The sequence below is a fragment of the Phascolarctos cinereus genome, unplaced genomic scaffold (genome assembly GCF_003287225.1).
Source record: "Phascolarctos cinereus isolate Bilbo 61053 unplaced genomic scaffold, phaCin_HiC Scaffold_2;HRSCAF=192, whole genome shotgun sequence".
NCBI lineage: Eukaryota > Metazoa > Chordata > Mammalia > Diprotodontia > Phascolarctidae > Phascolarctos > Phascolarctos cinereus.
The window spans coordinates 238,496,978-238,510,276 of NW_027555625.1; the positions used below are offsets into that span (position 1 = coordinate 238,496,978).

At 38.0% G+C, this 13,299-nt stretch overlaps 1 pseudogene; it reads right to left on the minus strand.

Annotated features, from left to right (window-relative positions):
* Positions 1 to 210: 210 nt before the first annotated feature.
* Positions 211 to 524, minus strand: LOC110206686 (large ribosomal subunit protein eL36 pseudogene; annotated as a pseudogene).
* Between the last annotated feature and the right edge of the window lie 12,775 nt (positions 525 to 13,299).

A 13,299-nucleotide genomic window follows, 5' to 3' on the forward strand; every position in this document is an offset into this window, starting at 1 on the left:
GGGGGATCTAGTCCTAAACTTGGTACTTGGTAGCTGGAAGAATATATAACTTTGGGCAAGTCACTTCAACCTCCCTGAGCCTCACTCTCCTCACCTCAAAAATGACTACAATATTTTCTTTCTTTACCTTGGCGTTATTATGAAGCAAGAACTTTTTTTTAATTTGTCAAATCTTTATTGGGTAAGTGGGCAAGGTCGGCAGGGTCCAGCTTAGTCCTTCTTGGCAGCAGCCTTCCTCATGGCAGTTAGGATGTTACTGAGCTCCTCTCTCTTTCTCTTGGCTCAGATGTGAGTTCTCACCCTTTTTTTGATGAACTTAAGGGCTTGCTTATCCTTGGAGACCTTTAACAATTCCATGGCCTGCTGCTCATAAGGGGCAAATCCACCTCCTGGATCATATCTCTCACAAGCTTGGTGTGTTTGGTCAAGCGCCCACAGCAGCGGCAATGTCGCAGCTTCAAAACATTTTTGGTAACTTTGTGGCCCTTGTTGAGGCCTACGGCCATGGGGCATCAGATTGCCATGGCTACGGTGCTACTGCAGCCCCAATGGCAGCCACAGCAGAAGAACAAGAACTTTTTAAACCTTAAAATACTTTAGAAGTGACATTTTTTCTATTATTGTTGTTGTTTTGTTTTGGGGTCTTTGTTTTTTGTTTTTTGTTTTTTTTTTTAAATGAGAAAACACAGGCTGGGAAGGACCTACAAAAACAAAAATAAAATAATTCCTGATTTTAAGGATCCACTAGGGCAAGAGATACAACATGTATACAAATAAGTGGATGCAAAATAATTTGAAGAGGGAGCAAGCATAAAGAACTGGGAAGGGATGAAATCAGGAAAGGCTTCCTATATGAGGGGCTACCTAAGATAAACCTTAGAAGCTAATGATTCTAAGGATTGGAGATGAGATGGGAGAAAATTATCCAAATTTTCTGTGTGATTTATCCAAAGTCACACAGAGTAAGCTCCACACCTAGGGTTTGAATTCATGTCCTTTTAAATCAAATCTAATAAACATCTTTCCATCATACCCCACTGAGAGGCAGTATGGTAGTGTACAGAGAAGTTAACCTTGAAGCCAGGAAGACCTGAGTTTAAATCCTGCTTCTAACACATACTGGCTATGTGACTTGAAGCAAGTCACTTAACCTCTCATTGCTCTAGACATGATAATGGAAATTACAGAGGGTGTGCTGACCTGCATTAGTGGAAGGAATTTCCTAACCTAATAATTTCCTATATCAATGAAATCACAGGTACATTCCCTATTCTCTGAAATGGAGGTTAGTGTCATTTGCCTTGAGTGGGACTTTTTATAAAAAAAACAGTCCAGGGCTTGTCTCATGCTCTGTATAAAAATCACCCTATTCTATGCATGATTTGGTTTCGGAACTTCGCTGATAGAAGAGACAGTGAAACCTCCTTGATAACATCCTGTGAATGCTTTCTGCTGTCTCCATCCCAGTCTGTTCCTAGCTCCCTGAATCTTAGAGAAACAAGCCATTTTTGATTTGCTCTTTTATTCTATGCTGCTGAACTGCTAGGGCCTAATAACATGACACTCTACTTTTGAGAAGGGATTCGTGTCGCCAATACAGATTTGTCACAACAGATTATTCAAGACATGGAAGAGAAATTCGGTTTCCAAATGTAATTGGACCAAATATCTCCACAAATAACTCCTGGCTTCTTTGTCTGCATCATATGAGGAAAGGTAGGTATATTGCTTTGTGAACTATAAAGCATTTTCTGAACATCAGCTACTGTTAAGGCATACATTAAGGTGTACAGAGCAGTTTCATCAGAATAACCCTGTGAGGTAGGTAGTGCAAATAATATCACTCCCATTTCACAGATGATGAAACTGAAGATCAAAGAGGTTAAGTTAATTGGCCAAGATCACACAGTAGGTACCATAATACCAATTAGTAAATATCAGAGTCAGGATTCAAACCCAGGTCTTGTGCCTTCAAGGCAGCCACTTTTTCCAATATGCCACTTTGCCTTCATATTACTTTGTTGTTGTTAAGTCATTTCACTCTTGTCTGACCCTTCCTGACCCAATTTGAGGTCTTCTTGGCAAAGATACTGAAATGACTTGTCATTTCCTTCTTCAGCCCATTTTATAGATGAGGAAACTGAGGTAAACATCATTAAGTGACTTGCCCAGAGTTACATAACTAGTAAGTGCCTGAAACCAGATTTGAACTCAGGAAGTTGACTTCCTGACTCCAAGTCAGGGACTCTATCCACTATACCACATAGCTACCCATATTATCTTTATGATATGTCAAATTACATCATAAATCATATATAAAAATCATTTATTAAATGCCTGCTATGTGGAAGATATAGTGCTTGGCACAGCTGATATGACTTTTTAAGTGTTATGGTCCTGCCCTCAAGACTTTATAATTAGATAAGGGACATATGACATGTCCATGGATAAGTATGTTACAATATAAGATATGTGCTGCTTTTAATCAGTGGAGAAACTAAAACAATAGAAGGAATAATTTACTGACTTGATTAGCAAGGTGGTGACTGTTATGGTCTGTTGATTCACAAAGCAAGTGCTACCTTGAAATTGTTGAAAACAGTATGAGGGAGTCAGGGACATCTGCTGGCCTTTCCCTCACCTATACTATTCTCCTTCCCTCATCTGCCCTAAATTTCCTGTCCAAATGCCTGCTTTTGAGACTTCAGCCAAATCTATGAATTGTGAGGGATCATTGTGTTCTTCCCGAGGTCTCAATACACACTTTTTAAAATTTTTTTTTTAGGCAATTGGATTTAAGTGACTTGCCCAGGGTCACACAGCTAGTAGGAATCAAATGTTTGGTCTGAGGCCAATTTGAACTCAGGTCCTCCTGACTTCAGGGCTGGTGCTCTATCCACTGCGCCACCTAGCTGCCCCTCAATAAACACTTTTAAAAAGACATAAAAAACTAGTTAATTGGGGGAGCTAGGTAGAGCAGTGGATAGAGCACTGGCCTGGGATTCAGGAGGACCTGAGTTCAAATGTGACACATAACATACTTACTAGCTGTGTGACCCTGGGCAAGTCACTTAACCCCATTTCTTTTTTTTCTTTTTGTTTTAAATTTTATTAGTTTATTTTGATTTATCAACAATCACTTCCATATGCTTTTGAGTTGAAAATTTTTCTCCCCCTTCCTCTCCCCCACCCTCCCCAAGACTGCGCACAATCTGATATAGGCTTTACATTTACATACCCATGAAATATTTTCACATTAGTGAAGTTGTAAGTAAAAATTAAAGCCAATAGGAGGAACCATCAGAAACATGAAACAAAACTCAACAGGAGGTAAAAAATAAGTGATAGCGATTCAACTTCCATAGTTCTTTCTTTGGATGTGGACAGCATTTTCCATCCTGAGGCCTCTGGAGATGTCTTAGATCCTTGTAATGCTAAGAAGGGTTCAGTTTAACAATATTAGTCATTGCATAACGTGGCTTTAACCCCATTTCTTAGCCAAAAACACAAAACCAAAAAAAAAAAACCTAGTTAATCACAACTTCTAAACTGGTTTCAAATCCACTCAACATTCCAGTTGCCCTTTTCTGACTGTGATTCAAGCTATTTAGTGTTTTCCCTAAAATATAAGCAATCTTAAGTGGTGTTTAAAAGGTGAAGAATGGAAGGCAGTATATTATATTGAAATCACCTGTTTCTGGCACCAATGGAATTAAGTTCTAATCCTACTTCTGATGGCAACTAGGTAGCACAGCGGATAAAGCACTAGGCTTCTAATCAGAAAGACTTATTCTTGCAAACAAATCTGTCCTCAGACACTTATTAGCTGAGCGACCCTGGGCAAGTTACTTAAGCCTGTTTATCTCAGTTTCCTTATCTGTAAGATGAACTGGATAATGTAATGGCAAGCCAGTCTAGTATCTTTGCCAAGAAAACCCCAAAATGGGGTCACAAAGAGTAGGACATGATGGAAGAGACCAAACAACAACAATAATAACAACCTGCCTCTGATATTTACTACCTGTGTAACTTTGAGCAAGTCACCTAAAACTCCCTAGTCCCCGGTTTCTTCATCTGTAAAATAAAATGAGGGGACTGGACTAGCGAACCTCTGAGGTCCTTTCCAGCTGTCCTCCCCTGGTCCTATGATAGGGAAAAAGGAAATAATTCTCAAAGCAATTTTTTGTATGGAAGAGACCACTTCCAGTTAGGGGTATGGAGAGGAAGGAATCAGGGAAAATATCTTACAGGAAGTGGTATCTGAGCTGATCTTTGAAGGAAAAAAGAGGATTTCCTCAGGTGGAATAGAAAAATGAATGCATTGTAGGCATGGATAAAGGTATCACAAGCCTGGATGATGCAATTCTAACTTGTTCCAATCAGATACCTCGCCTTCTAACTTAATAAAAGTTTTATTGCAATTGTGATGCATGTACAAAGTGACTCATGATGACTTGCAATTAGTGATAATAAGGGCAATTAGCACAGAATTCCTACAATTTGGTGAAAATTGTCCAGAGGAATGGCATTGCTGCATCTCTGTTAATGTTCAAACACACTCACCAAACTTATTCTAACAGTTATTCAAGCTACTACTTAAAAGAGGTACAGATGAAATAGTTCCCCTTGTCAAAATACTCACTCAAGCACTCAGTAGAAATCATCTTTAATGAATTCTAGGGCACTGTAACCTTTGGGGGCTCTAAGTAAGAAATTTATTTATATAGGTTACAGTGGCATCTTCAGGTTTTAAGACTGAATTTGAAAAAATCTTTTTACTCTGTGCGTAACATCTAAGAACACTATGGCAAATAATGGCTTTGGCAGGGAACAACAGCTAGTGAAATTAATGAATTCTGGTTCTGTTTACTTTTCTTTCAATTGATATTAACCATTGACTCGTGTTAAGTAGGGTACTCTATCTTTCCTTCAGTAAATTCCTGCTCTGAGGCATCATAGTGGCTTGTGGGCGGCCCTGGGTCTCTTAAAGGCTATGTCAATTCAGTGCAAACTTGGGGTGCCAGGCTGGAAAAGTTTCAGATAAGGACTAGAAAGCTGTTCAGTACGTTAATAGGTTCTTGTAGCATACTACAGTCAGACCTGAGTAGATTACCTGGGTTTAAGCAGGCCGTGTGACAAAGGGAAAAGTTAAAGAGAAAAGTAGGCTGTGGAGCAGATAAAGTTACCAACCACATGGGGATTAGGGCATTCTGCTAACTAGTAGCCCATCAGATAAACAGCTATTGTAGTAAGGCTTCTGTTCTCCAAGCAAGACAGGAGGCTTTTCTGGGGTGATCTATTCCCTGGTGTTCCCTGATCATCTATGGAGGCAGCTTCCTGCATCCTCATATATGGTGAATTCTTCAGTCAATGCTGACCTCATTTGCCACCACTCAGCTGTCATCTCCATGGAAAAAGGAAAACAAGGGAAGGTCTTGATGTTCACCTGAACTCAGTTGAACTGCAACCCAAACTACTAATAAATCCTTGCCCTGTATTCAACAAGTATTCCCTTACATGACTTCTTTCATAAAGCTTCTTTTATATCTCTTACTGATACTAGATCAGTCACTTACTCCCTAATATCTAAGGTTAGGACAGCTGTCAGCAGTAATTCACCAGAGTTCCCCATCAACAGGGAACTTAAAGAGGCTGAATGATCATTTCAAGGTATATTAAGGCAGCTTTTCTTGTTTAAGTATGGACTGAATTAGATGAACTCCCACCCAACTCTTGAGATTTTTTTTATCTCTGACATACAAGGACCAGCTAAGCAGAGTTCAATAAAGCTCGTCACTAGAAGGATGACCAATAGATATTGATTGATTTTGGCCATGGAAATTCATAAAGATTTGCATTTGTATATTCAGCACTTGGCACACTGACTGGCACATAGTAAGTACTTAATAGATGCCTGTAGCCTTGTCTTGCCATGAAGACCATCTATTAAGGCTTGGCAGAAGAGAAAGAGAAAAGATGAGAGGACACTGTGATTAGCGCTGAAAGAGGAAGAACCCACATCTGTGGAACCACAGTCTTTCCAAAGAATCAAATCAAAGTGCTATTAGTGATTTGTTTATTTAAGCCATGTATTACCCCCTACAAAAAAAGAAAATATGTTTGAATTTCACAAGTTCATGTGAATTTCGCATGTTTTATTAAATAATGTGAGATCAGACTCAGCTGACACTCATTTTTAGACACCTATAATTAGGAAATGGTTAAAACAATGGTCATGAGCTTGAAGTGGAACTCAGAATTCTGATGAATTTATTAATTAGTCTTCTCAGTGGTGGCTATAACATTGTTCAACATTTAGCCAAAGCATATGATCCTTTAGGGACCTTCCAGCTCTACCACTCTATCTCTATGCTGTATATTCTACAATCTCTTCTAACTCTAATATCCTATGTTATGTTTTAAGGTCTCTTCCTGTTTTTATATTCTGTGTTTTATATTCTATAAGTCTCTGCCAGCTCTACAATTTGTTGGATCTGTATGCTATACTTCTAGCCAACTTCAACAATAACATATTCTAGAGTTAAAAGAAAAAGCAACATTTAGGAAGAGTCCACATGAGCCTTCCACCTCTGATGCATACTGGCTATGTGACCCTGGGCAAGTCAGTTAACTTCTTAGTGCTCTAGGAGATTCTCTAAGACTGTAAGTTGTATATTCTGGATTGGTAGAAGGAGTTTCCTTATCTGGGAGTTCCCCATAGTAAAGGAATCACAGATGTAGTCCCTATCCCTTGTCCCTCATGTGAACACTGAAGGAATGAGCATATCTAAAATCCATTTTATTTTGAGTGATTAAGTCATTACCAATTACTTGGTTCAATATCTGAATTATTTTTGTTTGTTTTTTGTGGGGTTTTTTGCTTTCCTTTCTTAAAAAAAAAAAAGAATGAAAATTTCATATCAAAATTAAACACCAAGCCTTCTCACTATCAATTTCTAAAACAAAGAAAGCCTTTCCCTTAAAGTGCCAGGAAAAGGAAAGTATTTCACTTTCCTGAATTTCCTGATTTCTACCCTGAAATGTGCCCCAGACTCTTCCTTTCTAATTTCACTGAATTTCAACCTAATATCTTGAAGCATTTCCCTACATCATTTGTCTAGAAAACTTCCCAGATTTTTTGGACTGTTTTTTTTAATTGGCTAAATTCTATTTTAGTGAGAAAGATTCCACTTTATAAGTAAGAATTTTCAGGGAATACTATTTGCCAGTCACTCAACAAACGTGTTAAGCACTTACTATTTACCAGGCACTATGCTAAATGCCAGGGATACAAAGAAAAGCCAAAAACACAGCACTTGCTCTTAAGGAGTTCACGTTCAAGGGGGACACAGGTTGCAAACAACTATATACAAACAAGATATACACAATGTGAATGAGAGGTCATCTCAGAGGAAAGGTACTTAGCAAAAGGAAATAGACTGGGAAAGACATTTTGCAAAGTGTGGGGTTTGAGCAGAGCCTTGAAGGAAGATAGGAAAGCCAGGAAGTGGAGGGGAGCATTCAATACATGAAGGCTATCCAGCAAAAAGGCATGAAATTTGGAGATGGGAGTGACGTGAAAGAGAAACAGGAAGTAGGCCAGCACTGAGAACTGCAGAAGACATATTAGTGAATAAAATGTACAAAGATTAGAGAGGTAGGAAAGGGATAAGTTATGAAATGCTTTAAAATCCAAATGGCTTTTAATATTTGAACCTGGAAGTAATAGGGAGCCATTGGAGTTATTGTGTATATGGATGGAAAGGTGGTACACAATTGACATGCTCCTACCTGCACTTGAGGAAGATCACTTTGACAATTGAGTGGACAATTAATTGGAATTAGGAGGGATTTGAATGAGGGAAACTAACCAGCAGTCTATTGCAATAATCCAGGTGTGAAGTGATGAGAGCTTTTTTCACCAGGATGGTGGCTTTGTGACAGTAAAGAAAAAAGATTCTATATATAGATATACTTATAGATCTCTATAAGAATATCAATATAGATATCAATATAAATATAGATATGGGAGATGGAAAGATAGAAACAAGACTTGACAATGAATTGGATATGTAAAGTCCATGCAAATAAGAAGTAGAGCCTGAGTGACTGTAAGGATAGTGACATCTTCAACATTAATAGGGTAATTGGGGAAAAGATGAGGAAAGAGAAAAGATAGTGCTTTCTCTTTGGGGCATGCTAAGTTTGAGGTTTCTACAAGACATTAGTTGAAGATGTTCACTAGGTAGTTAGGGATGCAAAACTACAGGTCACGAGAGTGTTTAGGGCTGGATAAATAGATCTGAGACTCATCTACATAGAAATTATAATTGAACCCATAGGAGTTGATGAGACTACCAAGTGGAGGGAAAGAGAAGAGGTAACTGGAAAGAGTCTTGGGTAATGTATTCCCCATGACCTGGAAAAGATTTAGCAAAGTAGACTAAAAAGTTTGGTCAGATAAATAGAAGAACCATGACAGAACAGCGTCACAAAAACCTAGAGAGGAGAGAGCATTTAGGATAAGAATGTGATTGACAATGTCAAATGCTGCAAAGATATCAAGAAGGATGGGGATTGTATCAGCAGAAGCACAGCTACACAAGGGCTGGAATTATGGAGAATTCCATTTCTCTGGGAGAAAAGAAAAATGGAACAATAACACCTTTTACATAGATCTCTATGGGATTACCCAAATCTTTAACAAAAAAAAAAATCTGGCTAATGCCTGCCATTATGGAACATCATTAGCTTAAGAAAGGAAGATGGGCCACTCTTATTTGCCCAGTGTATTTCTTTTGTCAAAGCAAAGTGCACATAGAAGAAAACTGTCTTTTTAAGTGATAGGAAGAAGAGAGTTTTACATATAAATTATTTCTACATGGCCCATTTATAATTTTTTAGTTTAATATTTTATTTCCCCAATTATATATAAAAACAACTTTTAACATTCTTTTTTTTAAAAATTGAGTTCCTTTCCTCCTTCCCCTCCTCCTATCATTGAGAAGACAAGCAATTTCACATAGGTCATGCATGTGCAGTCATGCAAAGCATATTTCCATGTTAGTCATGCTGTGAGAGAAAACAGAACAAAAAAAAAACAAGAAAAATGAAGAAAACAAAGAAAAAGTATGCTTTCATCTGGATTCAGACTCTATCAGGTTTTTCCCCCCTCTGGAGATGAATAGCATGTTTGTCATAAGTCCTTCAGAATTGTCTTGGATCTTTGTATTGCTGAGAATAGCAAAGTCATTCACAAATGATTATCATATACTACTGCTGTTACTGTATACAATGTTTTTTCTGGTTCTGCTCATTTCACTTTTTATCCGTTCTTGTAAGTTTTTCCAGGTTTTTCTGAGAGCATCCTACTTATTATTTCTTATAGCACAATAATATTCCATCACAATCATATACAACAACTTGGTCAGCCATTCCCCAACTGATGGGCAGCCCCTCAATTTTTAATTCTTTGCCACTACTAAAAGAGCTACTATAAATATTTTTGTACATATAGATACCTTTCTTTTTTTTAATGTCTTTGGGATACAGACTTGTGGTGTCAAAGGGTATGCATGGTTTTATAGTCCTTTGGGCATAGAGCCAAATTGCTCTATAGAATGGTAGAAGCAGTGTACAATTTCACAATAGTGCATTAGTGTCTCAATTCTCCCATATTTCCTCCAACATTTGTCATTTCCTTTTCTGTGATATTAGTCAATCTCGTAGGTGTGGGGTAGCTCAGAGTTCTTTTAATTTGCATTTCTCAAATCAATAGTGATTTAGAGCATCTTTTCATATGATGATAGATAGCTTTAATTATTTTATCTGAAAATTGCCTGTTCATACCCTTTGACTATTTATCAATTGAGAAACGGCTCTTATTTTCATGAATTTCTATGAATTCTCTATGTATTTGAGAAATGAGGTCTTTATTAGAGAAACTTGCTATATTTTTTCACAATTATAATTATTATATATTTCCCTCCCTCCTATTTCCCCCACTTATCCTACTCTCTCTCTTCTTTCACCCTGTCCATTCCCAAAATATTTTGCTTTTGACTTTTACCACCCACAATCCATCCTCCCTTCTATTAGCACCACATACACACACACACACACACACACACACACACACACACACACTTTCTCTCATGCCCTTCCCTCCTACTTTCCTATAGGGTAAGATAGATTTCTATACCCAGCTGAGTGTGCCAATTCTGATGAGATGCCCTTCCCTCCTACTTTCCTATAGGGTAAGATAGATTTCTATACCCAGCTGAGTGTGCCAATTCTGATGAGAGTAAGGTTCACACATGCCCCCTATCTTCTATTCCACTGTAAAAGCTCTTTCACACATCTTTTATATCAGATAGTTTACCCCATTCTACCTCTCCCTTTCCCCTTCTCCCAATACATTCCTCTTTCTCACCCCTTATTTTTTAGATGTCATCCCATCATATTCAACTCATACCCATGCCCTCTACATATACTCCCTCTAATTGCCCAAATAATTAAGTTATTTGAAGTTACAAGTATCCTTTTCCCATGTAGAAATGTAAACAGTTTTGCCTTATTGAACGCCTTATGATTTCTCTCCTGTTTACCTTTTTATGCTTTTCTTGAGTCTTGTATTTGAAAGTCAAATTTTCTATTCATCTTTGGTCTTTTTATCAGGAACTCTTGAAAGTCCCCTATTTCATTGAATATACATTTTCCCCCTGAAGGATTATATTCAGTTTTGCCGGGCAGGTGATTCTTCATTGTAATTCAAGTTGCTTTACCTACTGGAATATCATATTACATGCCTTCTGATCCTTTAATGTAAAAACTGAGAAATTTTGTGTTATCCTGACAGTGGCTACACAATATTTGAATTGTTTCTTTTGAGCTATTTGCAATATTTTCTCCTTGACATGAGAACTCTGGAATTTGGCTATAGTATCCCTGGCAGTTTTCATTTTAGGATCTCTTTCAGGAGGTGATCAGTGTATTCTTTCAATTTACATTTTACCCTTTGGTTCTAGAATATCAGGGCAGTTTTCCTTGATAATTTCTTGAAAGATTATGTCGCAGCTCTTTTTTTTTCTTTTGATCATAGATTTCAGGTGATCCATTAATTCCTAAATTATCTCTCCTAGATCTATTTTCCAGATAAGTTGTTTTTCCAATGACGTATTTCACATTTTATTTTATTTTTCCATTCTTTTGATTTTGCTTGTTTCTTGATGTCTCATAGAGTAATTAGCTGCCACTTGCCCAATTCTAATGTTTAAGGATTTTTTTTCTTCAGTGAGCTTTTGTATGTCCTTTTCCATTTGGCCAATTTTTTTTTTTACCAAAGCATTCTTCTCTTCATTGGGTTTTTGTGCCTCTTTTACCATTTGGCCTTTTCTGTTTTTTAAGGTATTATTCTCTTCAGCATTTTTGGTGCCTTCTTTGCCAAGCTATTGACTCTTTTTTTTTTCATTATTTTCTTGCAATACTCTCATTTCTCTTCCCAATTTCCCTCTACCTCTCTTATTTGATTTTTAAAATTGTTTTTGAGCTCTTCCATGTCCTGAGACCAATTCATATTTTCTTTGAGACTTTGGATGTACCACTTTTGACTTTCTTGTCTTCTTTATTTTGATCTTCCATGTCACCACAGTAGTTTTTCATCGTAAGGATCTTTTTTTTGCTGTTCACTCATTTTCCAGCCTATTTCTTGACTTTTAACTCTTTCAAAGTGGGGCTCTCTTTCTGGAGTGGAGGGGGTGCTGAGCCAAGGTTCAGGTTTTTTGTGCATCTGTTTTCAGAGATAATCTGGGAACCTATAAATTTTTGGTTCTTCCAAGGTGGTATAATCTAGGGTAATTTGTGTTTACTATTCTCTTGGCCTGTGCTCTGGTCTGTAAGTGACCACAAGCACTCTTTTCTGCTCTGGGACAGAGACCAGGAATGTGACCCAGATCCAAATGTGTGCAATACAACAGAATCCTGCCCCAGGTGCCTGCAAAGGGACCCCTGTAATTTTCTTCTGACCAATTGTATGACTGCTTCATCTCATCATCTGTGGGCTCAGAGGTCTGGAAACTGACACTGCCTCCAGTGATTCAGTCATCAGTAAGGCCTACTGCTGTCTTGCAGAGGTGTTGCCTGAGCTGGACTACACTCTACTCCCATCCCAGTGAGACAGACCTTTCTTCCCAACCTGCTGAGTTGTCTTAGCTTGTAAAATTGTTTACCCTGTGCTTTTGTGGATTCTACCACTCCAGAATTTGTTTTGAACCATTGTTTAAAGTTGTTTGGAGGGGTTTGGGGGAGAACTCAGGTGAGTCCCTGCTTTTCTCAGCCATCTTGGCTCTACTCCCATTGTAATTTAAAAGTATAAAATTGCAACATTAGAAACTCAATGTCAGCTAAGATGGCCAAGACATTCCTTTTTAGCCTTGGAATCAACAATTCTGCAGTTTTATTTCTCAAGTACAGAAAATCAGCCAGGTTCAAACAAATAGGTGAGAAAGATGCTTTTACCCCTGACTAGGTGAATGTTTAGAGCCTTGTATCATGCAAATATAAGCCTGGTATCATAAGATTTTTGAGTTGGACTGAACTATAGAATTAGTAAAATTCCTTCATTCTGTAGATAAGGAAACTAAGACCAAGAGAGGCTCCTTGATGATCTAATCTGCTGCCACATATTTAATTATTATTTCCTCTCTATCACCAAGCCTCCCCTCCCTCACCTCACCCTGAACTCCAGTGTAACTTTACCAACTGCCTGCTGGCCATCTCTACTTAGATGTCTTGCTAGGACATCAAGCTTAGCATGTCCAAAGCAGAACTCAACAACTTCCTTCCCTAAACCTGCCCCTTCTCCAAACTTCTCTATTGATGTTGGATGGAGCCACCATATTCCCAGTCATCTTAGCCTGAAGTTTCAGATGCTTTTTTTTTTTACTGTTCCCTCCCTTTCACCACCCACATCCAATCAGTTGTCAAGTCCTGTTGACAATCCCTCCATAACGTCTCCTGAATCCATTCCCTTTACTTCAATCACATAATCAACACCCTAGCTGGAGCTCTCTTTGCCTCTCATCAGGGCAGTGTTTCTCCTTGCTTCCAATCTCTACCATCTCCCACCTATTCTGCCCACAACTGACAAAATAATTTTAATGCATAGCCTAATCATGTCTAAAAGCCTTCATTGGCTCTCCATTGACTCTAAAAGTATAAAGATAAAGATATAAAGATATAAAATCTTTGTCCTGCAATTTCATGAGCTCATGATATCTAGATCTAGAGAGGACCTAAGAA